The following is a 13,132-nucleotide window of genomic DNA, read 5'->3' on the forward strand; positions in this document are numbered from 1 at the left end:
TGTTCTGTAATTTGCTTGTTATTTTTTGCTTACTCCATGAGAATGTTTCCCTATCAGTACACCTGGTCTCCATCAGCATTTTTATTTCCTGCAACATATTCTGCTGTAAGAATATTCAATATCACACACCTCCACAGACTGCTCAATTCACCCCCTCCCCCAAAACTTTTCCTCTTATAACTAGTGCTCTGTGTACAACCTTGTTCATAAATCTTTGGGCAATAAAATCAGACCATTTAGACTTGGTGGTTCATATTGCCACCTTACTCATATCATAAAGGAAATTGATTTTTATTTTCAAAGTCAATGATGACTAAAGGAACAATGGTTGCCAGGCAACCTACAAGCTGTGTTGTGGGTGGAGGCCAGAACAAACAGGAGCCTCTACCCTGCCTCAGGGGTAGGCATCTCCTCTGGTGCCCTGTGCTTCTAGGTATTGAGCATACCTTACCCTACCTGTCCAATGGCAAAGAGGTGCCCCAGCTTCCCCTCCTACAGCCCAGCCTCTTGCTCAACCACTCAGAGAAGTGCAGGGCAAGGACTCACTTTTGAAGTTACTCCTTCTCAGGAGACTCAGTTGTTGAGAACCTGCTGGGTGAGGCTGCGTGGAGATGGTCTACAGAGTCCACATCCAGGTCAGAGCCTAGCCTCCCGCCCACCTTCCCAGGTGAGGCTTAGGAGCTGGGGGTGACAACCTGAAGCATCTCCAGTGTCCATCAGTGGTTTTCAGAGTACTTTTGGTTTCTTTGTTGCATCAGGTTCTGTGAGAGATGGGACCCACTTCCATCAGTAACAGGATAACGACATATGGGGTGGGGAACACTCAGAAACTCTGAAGGGATAAGTGGAGTCCCTACCTCCACAGCCTAGGGCTCAAGTGGCTGATGGCAGAGGGGTCACACCTGGACTGTAGGCATGGGGGACAGAGGCCAACCTATAATTTAGTGCCTCTCCCTTCCTCAGGACCCCTGGCTTGTGTCAGGAAAAGCTCCGAGGGCCTGCATGGGGCTGGAAGCGCTGGGGGAAGAGCAGCTGCAGCTGAGACTTCTGGGATGAGTGGATGCTCAGGTTGGGGACGGGACCTGAGAGCAGGGTAGGGTAAGGTATGCTCAATACCTAGAAGCACAGGGCCCCAGAGGAGAAGATCGCTGCTGCAGCCCCAAGGGAAGGGAGAGGGCAACAGGGTAGACTCCTGCTCTGTCTCAACCGCTTAGTCTCTCCCTGTCCTTCCTCTCCAGGACATGCAGCTAACAATCATGGTCACAAGAAGGCGCCCCTGGGTGTCAGGTGTGTGTCCTAGGACCTTTACACTTTCTCTCAATGCTGTACGGAGGCACTGTTGGACAAAATTATGGGAGGTCATTGTTTTGGGCACTAGGTCTCAGCAGACCAGACCAAAGCAAAAGGGAGTCATTCACTCTAAATGCCATGTAACCAGAATGCAACTTTCAGGAAGCAGAGGGATCCCAAAACAGGCCAGTTTTTCCTAAAAACAGGAGGTTTCAGTCCATTTGAGTCAGTATAATAAGGAAATCTGCTCTGGTTTAATCCTTCACCAAAAAGCAACCTGAAGTAACCTGGTGTTAACCAATCAGCTTTCCCTGCTATTCTATTTCCTTGTTCACGTCTTACAAAAGCCACTGTCCTGCCATAGCTAAGTGGAAGCTCTCATTCTGTTTTTGTAGAATTGATTTAGGAATGATATCAAGACCTCCAAATATGATATAAATGGGATATTATAATTCCCAATATGCTGGACGCTCAATAGGCCTAGTTCTTGTTCTCCAGAACTGAAGAATGAAGTTTAGGAACTATAGAGGTTAAGAGTAGGAAATACTCACTGAGGGGGAGAGAAACACTTCCTGAGAGGCAGCTGGGGGCCTGAGTGGATGGCCAAGGACACTCTTCTCAGGGGAAGGTTTAGGGAGCACAACCACATGGTTGTAACATGGGTTACAGCTATAGTCAGCCAATAAGATCAAGCCGCTTAGGTAATATTGATCCAATGGGGAAGCAAGTCACATAGCAAGTGCACATGGAAAGAACAAAGACCTTTTCAAGAAGTGATGAATCTGAGGGGTCTTGGTCACCCACCAGCGTGACTGATGTCTTTCTAGATTTTATTAGGCTAGGTGTTACCACTTCTCTTGTCCTATGAGGAAGTATGCAGGCCTGGTTATTTTGTCTTTATCTTGAGGCCTGGTTTCAAACAGATGCATTTGGCCAAGGTTGCAATGTGTTCTTACCTTTGTCCTGACTCTCTTGAGGGCCCAGCCTTATCTGACAGCCTATAATATTTCTACCTGACTTAGCTGTCCATAAGAGAATGGTGCTGCCCCAGTTCTTGAACTGGGAATAAATCAGCTAGAAGAGCTGATAGTGCGGCTCAGTGGTAAAGCACTTACCTCACATGTGCAAGGCCCTGGGTTCAATCCCCAGTACAGTACTGGGGGAAAAAAAGCCAGTTAAACCTATAGCTAAATGTTTTGTCTTTTGACAGCATTATTGTCCTCATGTAGAGATGGGAATTAGAATATTCCTAGCCAAGGATAAATAGCAAATAGTGGAGCTAACATTTGAACCCACTTTCTTGAAATGATATTTTTGGAAAGCCCTTATTCCTATACATCTGCTGACTAGTGCTGAGTGCTAACCTGGGTGATTGACAGGATGTTGCAGGAGCGCCAACAAATGACTTCGGAGGCCAGGTCACAGAGGGTATTGCAGTTTCCAGCTGGTGCTGTGCCAGGTCACTGTCTCTGGGGGAGGCCAGCTGCCAAGTCCTGAGGACCTCAAGCAGCCCTAAGGTGACACCCATGACATAAAATCCAGGCCTACTATGCCACCAGCAAGCACCAGTTTTCCATTCCTGCTAGGAGTCACCAGGAAGGAAGGGTGTGGTGGCCAGGGCAGGATGGAATCTGGGTTTGCACAGTTCAGACGGGAAGGCCAAGGCATGATGTGGGCGGGTGCAGGCCTCAGCCAGACTGGAGCTCCAGCAACCTCAAATCTAGGTGGGAATCAGGGTGTCAGAAATGCGCATGTCAGGCCGGGGATATGGCTCAGCAGCACAAGCACATGCCTAGAAATGCATGTGTCACCAGGGGCCCAGAGCAGAGGAACCTAGTCATCTGTGGGCTCGGCCTCCACCTGCGTCTTCAATCCCAGGGCCCTGGCACCTGTGCCCTCTGCCTTCTTCCCTGTCCACACCACCTGCCACCTTTTTTACCCTTGGCAACTGTTCGTGCTCCTCCAGCACACATGGTCCCAGGCCCTACCCCCCCTCCAGCCACTTTTAGCCACCTTCAGCCACCCCTAGACAAACCTGCCCTGTCCTAAGCCAACTGCCCTCTGTCTGCTGGTCTCAGCCTTCTGCCCCAGCATTCCATCCACACAATCTGTAGGAAGAGAAGTCAGATGGCCACCGCCTCCCTCCAGCCTCCTTTCTGCCCTAACTCCCCAGGGCCCCTGCGGGCTTCTTCGCCTGCCTGCTCCACCCCAGAGCCAATCCAGCCCCAGCCTGAGCCTCCGGCTTTGTACAAGGAATGGGGCAGGAGGAGGCTTTAGCCTATTATTTCCAGTCCATCTTCCGCTGCCGCCTCCTCCTCCTCCTCCTCTTATTTCTTCTTCTTCTTCTTTGTGGTACTTAATGGTTGAACCTAGGGCCTTCACGTTTGTTTGTTTTTTATTTTTTGAAACAGGGTCTCACTAAGTTACCCAAGCTGAACTCTAATTTGCAATCCTCCTGTCTCAATCACCCAGAATGTTGGAACTATAGGAGGACGCCACCACAGCTGGCTAGTTTTATTTCTTCTTAAACAACAAAAAAAAAGGTCTGACACAAATGGTAAAATGTGAGCATGAGTTCTCTTCTCTATTTGGGAACTATTCATGATTTCAAAAGGCAAGATGGGGGGAAACCCTCTGAAGTAAGTATCGCTGTTCTTATTACTAGGATTCTGGGGGGCGAGAGACTCCTAGAGATTCTTTTCAGGTTCTTGTTATTCTGAACAAAAAATTGGACACCAAGTGTGCGAAAGATTTCACATTTATTAAAGGTAGGAAAAGAAGTATGCTCTGCAGGTGAGAGGGGGCCACTGAAGAAGGAAAGAGCACGGTGGCCACAGAGTCTATGGCTGTTGTCTTTTTTATTGCCCATTTCTCAGGCTGATGTCAGATCTAGGCTGTTCTGTCAAAACCTTGCTAGATCTCCTGGCAGAAGAGTTGAAGATATGGGGCTGGGGATTTAGCTCAGCGGCAAAAGCGCCTGCCTGGCAAGCGCAAGGTCGTGAGTTCGGTTCCTGGTACCGGAGAAAAACCAAAAAAAAAAAAAAAGAGTTGAAGATAGCATTTCCTGGTTAGCCGCAGGTGCAGGGTTTGGGCACAAGTGCCCTGGATTTCTGAGATTGACAGGTCACACCCACTTTCCCAGACAGCTGCCCATGCCCTAATCTCCTGCCTCATTTTCACTTTGCAGAGAGGAAACTGAGGCATAGAGAGGCAAAACTAGTTGACCAAGGCACAGAGCTGACATGAGGTAGAACCAGGACTTGAATCCAGGCAACCTAGGTCTTCTGCAAACCCTGCAGAGGCAGCTGTAAGAGGGAGACTCCCTTCTAGTCCCGGGGAAAGCCAGATGGCTGTGTGGGAGTGGTGCATCTGTAGGCACCCAAGCACTGGCCAGCCTCTTTTTCTGTATTACCTTATTGGGTCTTTGCTACAATCCTGGGAAGTGTTATTGACCAGTTTTATACATTTAGAAAGTGAAACTTGGGGCCAGGAACAGTGGTACACGCCTGTAATCCTAGCACACTGGGGCTGAGGCAAGAAGCTCACAAGTTCAAGTCCTTCTGGACAACTTAGAGAGACTGTCTCTCAAAAGTTAAAACAGATAGATGATAGATAGATAGATAGATAGATAGATAGATGATAGGTAAACAGATAGATGGATAGATAGATACACAGATACATAGATAGATGATAGATAGATAGATAGATACATAGATGGATAGATGTCCATGAGATGTTCCTGAGTTCAGTTCTCACTATTTAAAAAAAGAAAGACAAAAGAAAAGAAAGGGCAACCCACCTAAGACCCCTTTTGTCTCTCTCTCAGGCAGAAGCTTTCTCATTCCCTCAATAAATATATTCCGCTCTTAAAAAAAAAAAAAAAAGAAAAAAAAGAAGAAAGTGAAACATGAGGAGGTTACATAACCTGCCCGATGTCACACAGCCATGTGAGACAAAGCAAGATGCAAACTGCATGTCTGTCAGACTCCAACACCCTTCTGTCTGGTACACGGAGTCCCTACAAGCTCAGCAGAGGTCTGGGGCCCAGGGCCAGGTCTCCCTTCCCCAGGAGGGGAGTAAATAGGCTTTATATTGGGTGAGACTTCTAGTAATATGACCAAGATGGCCCTGCTTTGGGTTTCCTCTTCCCAGCTGTAGAATCCGTCCAAGGCTAGTTCACCTCTAGATAAAGGCAGGACACCCTGTTCTAGCCCCCCTCTGGGTCACACATTCAGAGGATCTTGGGAAGGCAGGGAGTCCTGACACCTACCTCTCCCCACGGGAGCCAGCAGTGCTGGATGATGGAATGGGGCACTGTTCCCTCCCTGGAGACAACTTTCTCCTGCTTCCCTGCTCAGCTCAGCACCAGTCCTCTGCTAATCAAGCACCCACTGTCTGTCCATCATGGTTGGATCACCACAGCTGCTTCCCCAGGCAGCAGGAAGTCAGACTCAGACCCACTTAAGAGAGGAAATGGCTAACTTGGGGAGGAGGTAGGCTAAAAAAGGGGATGAGGAGAAATCAATGAGCTGCAGAGATGTTTTTCCTTAGGGAGCCCCACAGGACAAGTTCAACATTTAGCGAGCACCTACTGTATACACACACCTATTTTTGGTGTGGCAGTAGGCAGGCTCAACAAGGCTCCCAGCCTATCCCCATGGGGACAACCTCAATAAATAGAAAGTATTTCGCTAGGAAGTGAAACTTGCTTTCTTACTCACTTCCCTGTTAGAGCTTCATGGAATCTTGAGGCTCCCTCTCCCATCCAGTTCTGACTTTCCCCCTGCAGACAAAACCCCTTCCCCTGTCCTGCGCCTGTGGCTGCACGTGCTTTATTGTGGCTATCGCTTGCTGTGCAGCACTGTGCGGGCCTGTTTGCAAATTCTGATACCATTATTCTACGGTCGGGGAAACTGAGGCATGCAGTAGATGCATGAGCTAGGGTTGGAGTAGAGGTTTCTAGACTCCTGGTCCCACATTATTCCTTCTGCCCTAGGTGCCTCCCTGCTTGGGGAATGCTGGGCCAGCAGCCCAGGGTAAAGCTCATGTCTGGCTGACCCACCCAGAGCCATGCAAGCACCTGTGGCTCACACACCAGGGGCTCATAGGCCAAGTGCATGGAAAGTGTCCACTTTGCTGCTCACAGCGGGGACCTCGGCTCGAGGGATGGCTGGGAGTCAGGGATGAGGGCTCTGGAACTGCACAGCTGGACAGTGTCGGGTGGGAACAGATACACTGGGTTCTCAGGAGTCGTGAAGGTAAAATGCCCTCCTCTGGGAGTCACAAGTCTTCCAGCCAGCACTTGAAAACCCCCAAATGCAAAGCAGACAAAAGAGGAGTTGTTCCGTTTGAAGAAGGGTGATAGGGAGCACTTGTACATCCTGCCAGACCCATGGTGCTTCTGAAGAATCAGGGCCTCTTCAGAGCAGTTCCAGAACCCCTGGTCTCATCCAACTTCTTTACATAGAGGTAAAGGAAGCCAGGTGGCACCTTAGGGATAGATCATTTAAGGAGCTCACTTGAGGTTGGCCAAGTGAGAAAGAATGGAAGTGGTCTCCCTTGGATTCCATGCACCTTGTTGATCTTTCTTACTGCCACACCAAAAATAGCTGTGTATACAGTAGGGGAGAGGGCAGCATCCTCCATCGGTGACAAGAGCAACCAAGGCTGAGGAAGTGTTCTCATTCCTGGTCTAGCTCTACAGTCAGTTCCTGTGGGGCTTGGTCTGTGTATCAGTCAGGATGAGCTGGGTTATGCTGCAGTAACAAACATAGCCCTCATCTCTGACTCCAAACAACAGAAGTTTCTCATTCATAAAATAAAACTCCATTGCAGTCCAAGGTCCTGTCTTCCACGAAAGGGCTCAGTAATCAAGCTGCCTTCACCTCCAGCACATTCCTCTCTTCACTCTGCTTCAGGGCAGCCAAAGGGAGCAGGGAGCCTTGTACCCTAGCTCCTAACAACTTTCATCCAAGGTGAAACACACTACTTCTGCTCACATTTCATTGGCCGAAAAACTCCCCTGGTCACCATTAACTCCAAGAGTGGTTTGGGGGCTCCTGTCATCAGAGACTAACAGTATAGGTCCAGAAGTTGTTGGTGAGCCCTAAAAACATCAGCCACAGTTCCCAGATCAGCAGTGCGGCAAATAACACCTACTATTGTTCCTTCACTCATTTATTCTCCTGAGGATTCAGTCTGCGAGTTCTGATTGTATAAGGTGCTAGGAAAGTAGCCCTGTAGGATGGGAACTTGGGCCTCCGGAGTCCCTAGCAGGGCTTTGCTATCCTCCTCTTCATGCTCTCTGCCAGCTGGGCCTTAGTTTGCAACCTCTTTAAAGCAGAGCCTGAAGTAAGGACTAGGACCCAGGCAGTTCCCTTGGAAGGTCATTCCCAGAGGCTACCGGGATGGAGCACGGGAGTGAGACAGGGAAGGATAAAGCCACTGAAGTGTGTAACACTGAGTTGGTCACCATTGTGGGCAACTGGAGCTTGATTCTATCAGGGACCCTTCAAGGGAACATCTGAAATGCACCTCAGAATTGTCCTGAATGACAGGGATGCTGGGTCACACACTCACTGGCCAATGTCCCCCCAAACTGAGAATTATCTCTGGGGACACAAACTTTTGCCCTTCGCTGGAGAGAGTTCTGAGGCAGAAAGGCTGAGATCCAGCGGGCCTGCGAATTGGGAAGCCACCAGCCAGGGTAAGGGCTGTCGGCCAAGGCTGCAGAGGTGTCGGGGCTTGTGTGGGGATGCGGAGGTGCAGAGTGGCCGTGGCAGCTACCAGAGACGAGGGAGAAGCCCTGCCTGTCACCAGCCATATGGAAACCAACACAAACCGCCTGCATTGGCCAAACAGTGGAGGCGAGTGCCTCTCAGGGCGGCTGCCAAGCTATTTTCTTCCAGCCTCCTTCCCTGATTTGGAAGGAGGTACCTCCTCCGCATGCAAACAACGAGGGAAAACAGGAGCACGTCGGTGCCAGATATCCAGGCGTGGGAACAGGATGACGGGCAGCCACAGGTGCCTGGGGAGAGGATGCTGCTGGCTCTAGCACAGCCTGTTCAGCAGTCAGGAAATGGAAATGGGACAGACAAGGACACATCTTATGCTGCATGTGCCCAGGAGGTGGACGATCCCACTTCTGCCTCTCTGGAGCCTGCAATCTCTCTGAGGACCCGTTCCATCCCTGCCGTGCAAGCAGAGACCTCTGGTTCAAGTCTTAACACTGCAAACTGCATCCCTAAGACTGATACAGAGACGTGACATCATACGTGAAGCACCCAGTGGGGAGGACAGCAAGCGTAGTTTTCACATGATTTTCACCCTGCCACAGCTGGGCTCTGTGCCCCGTTGTATGGGTGAGAGACCTTGAAATCAGAGAGAAATCCACCCACCCTGGATCTTCGCCCCAAATCACCAGACCTTAGACTTGAACCAGCCTCTCAGAATCCCAGTCCAAAGGAACAAATTCAAAGGCAGATGTCTGGATGGGGATACCCACCGGAAGACCTCTGCACTCACACTATGACCCATAAGCTGGTGAGGAAGCAGGGAAGAAGCAATTTGGTGGGTGACACACGATCCAGCCACCCTCCCAGGAAGGGGGAGAAAACTACACCATATCAGAAGGATGCAGGGAGTAAAGGTCAAGGCTAAAAGATACAAGGACTTGCAGGCTGTGGACTGTAACCCAAATTCTGCCCGTCCTTGGGCTGGTGTGGGTTTTCCCATCAAGGTGATCCATAGGGTTGCTTTAGGGGTGATGCTTTTATGGCCAGTGAGCTCTGGCAGGTCAAGGAGGGCTGCAGAATCAGCTAAGGCCCTCCCAGGGAGTGGGTCCTGGGGTTTCATAGGTGGGAAAAGGGAAAGCATCCTTGTCCCCAGGGTTGGATAAAACTATAACGAATGGAGCAGCTCACCCAGATTTCTGCTCTGACAACCTCTGCTTCTTCCTTAAGCAGCCATTGCTGCTGGCTGAGAAATGGCTCCCTTGGACCCTCTCCCTTTCAAGTCCCAGTGACATTCTCACCTTGCTCAGGGCCTGATGTCACATGATCATGTATGGGCCAGCACTTGTTGGGGTGGTGGGAGGGAGGAGGTGGACAGGTAAAAGAGTGACATGTTCACCCCAGTGCTTCTCAGAGACTCATGCCTATCCTGGAGCCATTGGATGGGACAGTAGAAGAAGACCCCACACACTTCCAATCCAAGCACTCCCACCAATTCGGCTGTGCCCTGGGGTGTGTAGACCTCTGCTTATTTTCACAGGGGCTTTATCTACAGGGCACAGAGATGTGAAAGGTGGATACTGGAATCACTCAGGGAAAGGAAGAGGTGACCTGGCAGCCTGGGAGGGAAGTCTGAATCCTCAGATCTGGCTACACTGAGATCACAGAGCCATCAGACAAGATGGATATTTTTCAGTGGGCAAAATCCTTATTCTTTCTCTAGCTTAGTTTCCTCATCCTGTACAAGGATAATAATAGTGCCTCCCTCAAAGGGCTGCTGTGCTTAGAGTCATGCCTGGCACATGATAAATTTTCCATAAGTGCTAGTTCTTTCCTGAGCTGTTGTTATGCTTATTACTATAAATGTATGCATTCAAGGACAGAACCCCATAGGAGCTTGATTAGTATTGAATGATTGAAATACGTGCAAGTGGATAAAAGGTTGGAAGTGAATGACATCAAAGATGGAAATAGTACCTGCTTTGTGTCTGATTTGGTCTAGTTATTATGATCTGGTGTCCATGGAAACTGCTGAATATTGATACTTGAAATAGACAGCTTTTCTCTAAGCTGAGGTATACCTGGGACCTCTGCACTTTGACACCCACTGAGGGGGCAGGCTCTATGCCCACCTTGCTCCTTTCTCTCCAGCAGAGGTTGAATCTTTCAAAGGCATGGCTAGTGGGTGAAAGGTATTCAGAAACCAGGTGCCCAGATAGTTGGGGGAGTGTAGCAGGTGCTCATCCATATTTGGTGAATGAGTGAATGAATGAATGAATGAATGAATTAGTGAATGAATATTGCTTGATCATTTCAGGAAATGGCAGGACTAAGCCTGCAGATAAAGGACCTCAGAGCCTTCCTCTGGGAGGGATGAGAGGAATTACCACTTACTGTATCAGTTTCTTACATCGGGTTAAGGCAATGTCGGTGAGATGGGAGTGGATTCTGGAAGTGACGAAGAGCTTGGGCTTTGGGGTCAATCAAATCTGGGAGGAAATATTGTCTCAGTCTATCCCCAGCTTTGTGAACATAGGCAAACTATTTAATTTCTGCAGGCCTCGGCTTCATATTTATAAATGACTCTTGATATTTGCTTCTCAAGAATGTTGTACAGCACAAATGGCCCTGTTTTCTAAAGGTCCATTTGCCCTGGGGAAGGGAGCTGCGTAGTAGCTCTCTCCTCCTAAGGAATTCAGAATCACTAATGTGACGTCCTGAAAGAGTTCTTTGTAAACTCTACAGTGCTGTGCGCATACCAGGGCTCATAAGGTGGCTTTGTAGTGGAGAGAGCCTGCCCCTGGCGTCTTGCTGGGGCAAGCCTCCCATATAAGAGAAATGGGAGTAAGACACAAAAGATCCCAGGAAGCTGGTAGGGACCTTCATCCACAGCCCTGTGGGGAGGGGGAGTCAGATTACCTGGGATCAAGGTCTGTCTCTGTCTCTCTGCCTTGTGACCTTGGATAAGTGGCTGAATGTGGTGAGGGCTCAATATTCCTGTTGGGTGGTGAGGGGTCGTGGTAAGCACTTTGTGGGTTGTTGTGGAGATTAGACAGTTACAGTCTAAAAGTGCCAGGCCCAGCACGTGGGGCGCTGGAAACATAGCCACTCCCATTTCTCCACGATCTCACACTCCCAGCCATTCTAAGCACCAGGGCCTCCTGCCTCAGCTGTCTCACCTTTGGTTTGCATAGTATGAGGAGAACGTGAGCTAGCAGGAGACCAAGAGGCAAGAGATGGGGTTGATGTAGCTGTAGGCAGCAAGTCATCATATGAGGAAGGGATTGCTGTTACCCCATTCATGTGTGGGGTGCCTGAGCCCCAGCTCACACCAGGATGCACACCCCACTCTGTCAGCATGCAAAGCCTGTGCCTGTCAGCCCATCCAGGATCCTGCTTCTGCTCCGACTACAAATATTATGTGATTTTTGAAGCTGCGGGAGAAAAGGGACAGAAATCAACACAGTACCCATTCCCCTGGCCACGCTGGTTCCTACCCATCCTCAGTCTCTTTGCCATCTATCGTGTCTCTTTGTCCCAGGGTACTTTACTGGGCCAATAGCCTTGGAAGCCTCTCCAGGACATCACCAGCTTGGCCCCCGTCTTTCTCTGCTGCAGATAAGAGCGCCATTAGGTAATTGCATTTGTCCCTTATCTCACTCTCCCACTTTATTACTTCCTTGGGGAGATGCTATAATCACAGCCTCTCTGCAAATTAAACCATGGTGTACCACCATGCCCTGCATGTGCAGGCCGGAGGACAGCTACCAGGGGAGAAGTGTGGAGTAAAGGAGAGATTACATCTTCAGGTGGCACGGACACCCTGTCCCTCGGCTCAGGATGTGCTGACAGCCCTGAGTGTCTCCTGGGAGCACAGCTAGTGCCTTGCAGAAAAAGTTCCAGATCCAGAAGAGGAAGCCGGGATCTTGTCATGGGCTCTGCCCTGGGCTTTCCATATGACCTCAGCACCAGCCCATAGCCTCTCAGTCCCAGGTTTTTTATAGGTCAGGTGGGGCAATGACTCTCTTCCCCATGATGGTCAAACTGGCTGGAAACTGGGAGACATCTAAATGTCATCTCTGCTTTTTTGTGGTGTCCTCTTTTTTAAAAATACCTGGTAGTTAATAACATACATATGTAAGTATTTAAACTGTACAATTTGGTAAGTATTGATATATGTGTACCTGTGTGACACCATTACCATAATCACAATAGTGAATGTATCCATCAGCTCTCAAAACATCTTCCTGACCCTCTGTGTTTCCTCTCTCCCTCTACATTTTTCCAGAGCCCCAACCCCAGGCACCACAAGTCTGTTTGCAGTTATTAGAGACTCATTTACAAATGTAAATGGATTGTTACAACGTGTACTGTTTTTGTCTTCTATTTTGAGATTTAGCCATGTTGTTGTATATATTAATGATAGTTAATTTATTTTATTACTAAGTAATATGCCATTACATGGGCATAATACAACTTGTTTATCCATTTATCTATTGGTAAATACTTAGGTTGTTTCCATCTGAGGAATATGGCAAAATTTCTATGAATATTTACGTGTAAGTATTCAAGTGCTTTCATTTCTCTGCCTAGGAGCAGAATGGCTAAGTGTGGCGGGTATATGTTTCATTTTTAAGGCTACTGAAATTGTTTTCCAAAGTGACTGTACAATTTTACATCCCTACTGGTAGTGTAGAAAAATTCAAGTTCCTCAATTTTTTTTCAGTACCGGAGAACTGAACATAGGTACCTCCTTACTGAGTTCTACCACTGAGCTACATCCATAACCTTTTTAATTTTGAGACAGGTTCTTGCTAAGTTACCCAAGCTTACCTTAAAGTTTCAATCCTTCTGCCTCAGCCTCCTATGCAGCTGGGAGCACAGGTGTACCACCATGCCCAGCAAAGATCCTGCCTCGCTGAGAAGCCAACTCACCAGTGGGCTCGGTGCCCTTCCTGGTCTCCCCAGATGCTGGACATAAGCCCTGTGAGGAGGAGCACTGCCTGTGTTATTCATTGTTTATTCTCCGGCACCAGACTCCAAGCCTGGCACAGCTGTTGAATGAATGCCTCACAGAATGAAACAGCAAGTGGCCACTGAACTGAACTGAC

General features: G+C 48.9%; 1 long non-coding RNA gene across 1 annotated transcript; it reads left to right on the forward strand.

Annotated features, from left to right (window-relative positions):
• Positions 1-377: 377 nt before the first annotated feature.
• Positions 378-2,754, forward strand: LOC102028897. Its single transcript, XR_261936.1, has 3 exons — positions 378-400; positions 1,239-1,287; positions 2,670-2,754. It is a non-coding gene; the product is annotated as an uncharacterized LOC102028897 (long non-coding RNA).
• The last annotated feature ends 10,378 nt before the right edge of the window (positions 2,755-13,132 follow it).

The sequence above is a fragment of the Chinchilla lanigera genome, unplaced genomic scaffold, assembly GCF_000276665.1.
Source record: "Chinchilla lanigera isolate Chin_1 unplaced genomic scaffold, ChiLan1.0 scaffold00037, whole genome shotgun sequence".
In the NCBI taxonomy this organism is placed as follows: domain Eukaryota; kingdom Metazoa; phylum Chordata; class Mammalia; order Rodentia; family Chinchillidae; genus Chinchilla; species Chinchilla lanigera.